This window comes from Stenella coeruleoalba (assembly GCF_951394435.1).
Source record: "Stenella coeruleoalba genome assembly, chromosome: 9".
Classification (NCBI taxonomy): Eukaryota; Metazoa; Chordata; class Mammalia; order Artiodactyla; family Delphinidae; genus Stenella; species Stenella coeruleoalba.
The window spans coordinates 50,667,394-50,673,830 of NC_137155.1; positions in this window are offsets into that span (position 1 = coordinate 50,667,394).

The following is a 6,437-nucleotide window of genomic DNA, read 5'->3' on the forward strand; positions in this document are numbered from 1 at the left end:
CAGTTGCTTCATTTGCAAATATTTTCTCCCATTCTGAGGGTTGTCTTTTGGTCTTGTTTATGGTTTCCTTTGCTGTGCAAAACCTCTGAAGTTTCATTGGGTCCCATTTGTTTATTTTTGTTTTTATTTGCATTTCTCTAGGAGGTAGGTCAAAAAGGATCTTGCTGTGATTTATGTCATAGAGTGTCCTGCGTATGTTTTCCTCTAAGAGTTTGATAGTTTCTGGCCTTACATTTAGGTCTTTAATCCATTTTGAGCTTATTTTTGTGTATGGTGTTAGGGAGTGATCTAATCTCATACTTTTACATGTACCTGTCCAGTTTTCCCAGCACCACTTATTGAAAAGGCTGTCCTTTCTCCACTGTACATTCCTGCCTCCTTTATCAAAGATAAGGTGACCATATGTGTGTGGGTTTATCTCTGGGCTTTCTATCCTGTTCCATTGATCTATCTTTCTGTTTTTGTGCCAGTACCATACTGTCTTGATTACTGTAGCTTTGTAGTATAGTCTGAAGTCAGGGAGCCTCATTCCTCCAGCTCCTTTTTTTGTTCTCAAGATTGCTTTGGCTATTCGGGGCCTTTTGTGTTTCCATGCAAATTGTGAAATTTTGTGTTCTAGTTCTGTGAAAAATGCCAGTGGTAGTTTGATAGGGATTGCATTGAATCTGTAGATTGCTTTGGGTAGTAGAGTCATTTTCACAATGTTGATTCTTCCAATCCAAGAACGTGGTATATCTCTCCATCTATTTGTATCATCTTTAATTTCTTTCATCAGTGTCTTATAATTTTCTGCATACAGGTCTTTTGTCTCCTTAGGTAGGTTTATTCCTAGATATTTTATTCTTTTTGTTGCAATGGTAAATGGGAGCATTTTCTTGATTTCACTTTCAGATTTTTCATCATTAGTGTATAGGAATGCCAGAGATTTCTGTGCATTAATTTTGTATCCTGCTGCTTTACCAAATTCATTGATTAGCTCTAATAGTTTTCTGGTAGTAGCATCTTTAGAATTCTCTTTGTATAGTATCATGTCATCTGCAAACAGTGACAGCTTTACTTCTTCTTTTCCGATTTGGATTCCTTTTATTTCCTTTTCTTCTGTGATTCTGTGGCTAAAACTTCCAAAACTATGTTGAATAAGAGTGGTGTGAGAGTAGGCAACCTTGTCTTGTTCCTGATGTTAGTGGAAATGCTTTCATTTTTTCACCATTGAGGACGATGTTGGCTGTGGGTTTGTCATATATGGCCTTTATTATGTTGAGGAAAGTTCCCTCTATGCCTACTTTCTTCAGGGTTTTTATCATAGATGGGTGTTGAAAGCTTTCTCTGCATCTACTGAGATGATCATATGGTTTTTCTCCTTCAATTTGTTAATATGGTATATCACGTTGATTGATTTGTGTATATTGAAGAATCCTTGCACTCCTGGAATAAACCCCACTTGATCATGATGTATGATCCGTTAATGTGCTGTTGGATTCTGTTTGCTAGTATTTTGTTGAGGATTTTTGCATCTATGTTCATCAGTGATATTGGCCTGTAGTTTTCTTTCTTTGTGACATCCTTGTCTGGTTTTGGTATCAGGGTGATTGTGGCCTCGTAGAATGAGTTTGGGAGTGTTTCTCCCTCTGTTATATTCTGGAAGAGTTTGAGAAGGAGAGGTGTTAGCTCTTCTCTAAATGTTTGATAGAATTCGCCTGTGAAGCCATCTGGGCCTGGGCTTTTGTTTGTTGGAAGATTTTTAATCACAGTTTCACAGTGCTTGTGATTGTTCTGTTCATATTTTCTGTTTCTTCCTGATTCAGTGTTGGCAGGTTGTGCATTTCTAAGAATTTGTCCATTTCTTCCAGGTTGTCCATTTTATTGGCATAGAGTTGTTTGTAGTAATGTCTCACGATCTTTTGTATTTCTACAGTGTCAGTTGTTACTTCTTCTTTCTCATTTCTAATTCTATTGATTTGAGTCTTCTCCCTTTTTGATGAGTCTGGCTAATGGTTTATCATTTTTGTTTATCTTCTCAAAGAACCAGCTTTTAGTTTTATTGATCTTTGCTATCATTTCCTTCATTTCTTTTTCATTTATTTCTGATCTGATTTTTATGATTTCTTTCCTTCTGCTAACTTTGCAGTTTTTTTGGTTCTTCTTTTTCTAATTGCTTTAGGTGCAAGGTTAGGTTGTTTATTCGAGATGTTTCCTGTTTCTTAAGGTAGGATTGTATTGCTATAAACTTCCCTCTTAGAACTGCTTTTGCTGCATCCCATAGATTTTGGGTCGTCGTGTCTCCATTGTTATTTGTTTCTAGGTATTTTTTAATTTCCTCTTTGATTTCTTCAGTGATCACTTCGTTATTAAGCAGTGTATCGTTTAGTCTCCATGTGTTTGTATTTTTTACAGATCCTTTCCTGTAATTGATATCTAGTCTCATAGCATTGTGGTCGGAAAAGATACTTGATACAATTTCAATTTTCTTAAATTTACCAAGGCTTGATTTGTGACCCAAGTTATGATCTATCCTGGAGAATGTTCCATGAGCACTTGAGAAGAATGTGTATTCTGTTGTTTTTGGATGGAATGTCCTATAAATATCAATTAAGTCCATCTTGTTTAATGTATCATTTAAAGCTTGTGTTTCCTTATTTATTTTCATTTTGGATCATCTGTCCATTGGTGAAAGTGGGGTGTTAAAGTCCCCTACTATGAATGTGTTACTGTCGATTTCCCCTTTTATGGCTGTTAGTATTTGCCTTATGTATTGAGGTGCTCCTATGTTGGGTGCATAAATATTTACAATTGTTGTATCTTCTTGGATTGATCCCTTGATCATTATGTAGTGTCCTTCTTTGTCTCTTCTAATAGTCTTTATTTTAAAGTCTATTTTGTCTGATATGAGAATTGCTACTCCAGCTTTCTTTTGGTTTCCATTTGCATGAAATATCTTTTTCCATCCCCTTACTTTCAGTCTGTATGTGTCTCTAGGTCTGAAGTGGGTCTCTTGTAGACAGCATATATATGGGTCTTGTTTTTGTATCCATTCAGCCAGTCTGTGTCTTTTGGTGGGAGCATTTAGTCCATTTACATTTAAGGTAATTATCGATATGTATGTTCCTATTTCCATTTTCTTAATTCTTTTGGGTTCGTTATTGTAAGCCTTTTCCTTCTCTTGTGTTTCTTGCCTAGAGAAGTTCCTTTAGCAGTTCTTGTAAAGCTGGTTTGGTGGTGCTAAACTCTCAGCTTTTGCTTGTTTGTAAAGGTTTTAATTTCTCCATCAAATCTGAATGAGATCCTTGCTGGCTAGAGTAATCTTGGTTGCAGATTTTTCTCCATCACTTTAAATATGTCCTGCCAGTCCCTTCTGGCTTGCAGAGTTTCTGCTGAAAGATCAGCTGTTAACCTTATGGGGATTCCCTTGTGTGTTATTTGTTGTTTTTCCCTTGCTGCTTTTAATATGTTTTCTTTGTATTTAATATTTGACAGTTTAATATGTGTCTTGACATATTTCTCCTTGGATTTATCTTGTATGGGACCCTCTGTGCTTCCTGGACTTGATTAACTATTTCCTTTCCCATATTAGGGAAGTTTTCAACTATAATCTCTTCAAATATTTTCTCAGTCCCTTTCTTTTTCTCTTCTTCTGGAACCCCTATAATTCGAATGTTGGTGCATTTAATGTTGTCCCAGAGGTCTCTGAGACTGTCCTCAGTTCTTTTCATTCTTTTTTCTTTATTCTGCTCTGCAGTAGTTTTTTCCACTATTTTATCTTCCAGGTCACTTATCCGTTCTTCTTTCTCAGTTATTCTGCTATTGATCCTATCTAGAGTATTTTTAATGTCATTTATTGTGTTGTTCATCGTTGTTTGTTTCATCTTTAGTTCTTCTAGGTCCTTGTTAAATGTTTTTTGCATTTTGTCTATTCTATTTCCAAGATTCTGGATCATCTTTACTGTCATTATTCTGAATTCTTTTTCAGGTAGACTGCCTATTCCCTGTTCATTTGTTAGGTCTTGTGGGTTTTTATCTTGCTCTTTCAGCTGCTGTGTGTTTTTCTGTCTTCTCATTTTGCTTATCTTACTGTGTTTGGGGTCTCCTTTTTGCAGGCTGCAGGTTCGTAGTTCCCGTTGTTTTTGGTGTCTGTCCCCAGTGGCTAAGCAAGGTTGGTTCAGTGGGTTTTGTAGGCTTCCGGGTGGAGGGGACTAGTGCCTGTGTTCCTGTGGATGAGGCTGGATCTTGTCTTTCTGGTGGGCAGGTCCATGTCTGGTGGTGTGTTTTGGGGTGTCTGTGGCCTTATTATGATTTTAGGCCGCCTTTGTGCTAATGGGTGGGATTGTGTTCCTGTCTTGCTAGTTGTTTGGCATAGGGTGTCCAGCACTGTAGCTTGCTGGTCGTTGAGTGAAACTGGGTGCTGGTGTTGAGATGGAGATCTCTGGGAGATTTTTGCCGTTTGATATTATGTGGAGCTGGGAGGTCTGTTGTGGACCAGTGTCCTGAAGTTGGCTCTCCCACCTCAGAGGCACAGCACTGACTCCTGGCTGCAGCACCAAGAGCCTTTCATCCACACGGCTCAGAATAAAAGGGAGATAAAGTAGAAAGAAAGAATTAGTAGAAGTAGAAAGAAAGAAAGAGAGAAAGAAAGAAAAGAGGGAGGGAGGGAGGAAGGAAATAAAGAAAGAAGGAAGATAAAGTGAAATAAAATAAAGTAAGATAAAATATAATAAAGTTATTAAAATAAAAGAATTTTTAAGAGAAAAAAATTAAAAAAGAAAAACGGACGGATAGAACCCTACGACAAATGGTGGAAGCAAAGCTATACAGACAAAATCTCACACAGAAGCATACACATACACACTCACAAAAAGAGTAAATGGGGAAAAAAATCATAAATCTTCCTCTCGGAGTCCACCTCCTTAATTTGGGATGATTCGTTGTGTATTCATGTATTCCACAGATGCAGGGCACATCAAGTTGATTGTGGAGCGCTAATCCGCTGCACCTGAGGCTGCTGGGAGAGCTTTCCCTTTCTCTTCTTTGTTCTCACAGCTCCCAGGTGCTTAGTTTTGGATTTGGCCCCGCCTGTGCGTGTAGGTCGCCGGAGGGCGTCTGTTTTTCGCTCAGACAGGACGGGGTTAAAGGAGCCGCTGACTGGGGGCTCTGGCTCACTCAGGCCAGGGGGCGGGGAGGGAGGGTCACGTGGTGCGCGGGGCGAGCCTGCGAGGGAGGGGCACGGAGTGCGGGGCGGACCTGCCTCGGCAGAGGCCGGCGTGACGTTGCACCAGCGTGAGGCGCGCCGTGCGTTCTCCCGGGGAAGTTGTCCCTGGATCCCGGGACCCTGGCAGTTGAGGGCTGCACAGGCTCCCCGGAAGGGGGGTGTGGATAGTGACCTGTGCTCGCACAGAGGCCCCTTGGTGGCGGCAGCAGCAGCCTTAGCATCTCATGCCCGTCTCTGGGGTCCGCGCTTTTAGCCGCGGCTCGCGCCCGTCTCTGGAGCTCCTTTAAGCAGCGTTCTTAATCCCCTCTCCTCGCGCACCAGGAAACAAAGAGGGAAGAAAAAGTCTCTTACCTCTTCGGCAGGTCCAGACCTTTTTCCGGACTCCCTCCCGGCTAGCCGCGAGGCACCAAACCCCTGCAGGCTGTGTTCACGCCGCCAACCCCAGTCGTCTCCCGGCGCTCCACCGAAGCCCGAGCCTCAACTCCCAGTCCCGCCCGCCCCAGCGGGTGAGCAGACAAGCCTCTCGGCCTGGTGAGTGGTGGTCGGCACCGACCCTCTGTGCGGGAATCTCTCCGCTTTGCCCTCCGCACCCCTGTTGCTGTGCTCTCCTCCGCGGCTCCGAAGCTTTCCCCCTCCGCCACCCGCAGTCTCCGCCCGCGAAGGGGCTTCTAGTGTGTGGAAAGCTTTCCTCCTTCACAGCTCCCTCCCACTGGTGCAGGTCCCATCCCTATTCTTTTGTCTCTGTTTATTCTGTTTTCTTTTGCCCTACCCAGGTACGTGGGGGGTTTCTTGCCTTTTGGGAGGTCTGAGGTCTTCTGTCAGCGTTCAGTAGGTGTTCTGTAGGAGTTGTTCCACGTGTGGATGTATTTCTGGTGTATCTGTGGGGAGGAGGGTGATCTCCGCGTTTTACTCTTCCGCCATCTTCCCCAGTAATCGGAGATAATTTTTAAAAAGAGACCTAACTCCCAGAATTTCAAGAAGACTGCAGCCTTGGATTTTCTCCCATTGTACCAAACTCATCCAGATCAGTAAGCAAACGCATGCTAGGCCGGTGCCTGTAAGAGGTGCGGTGGTTTTAACACAAGGCTGCATATGATTTGAAACACCTCCCATCAATAGGCCTAATTCCCCTCCCTTTAAATATTGGGCTGGTCTTAGTGACTTGCTTCTAAGTAAGAGTAGGTAGCAGAAATGATTCTGTGTGGCTTTCGAGGCTAATTCATCAAAGGTGATA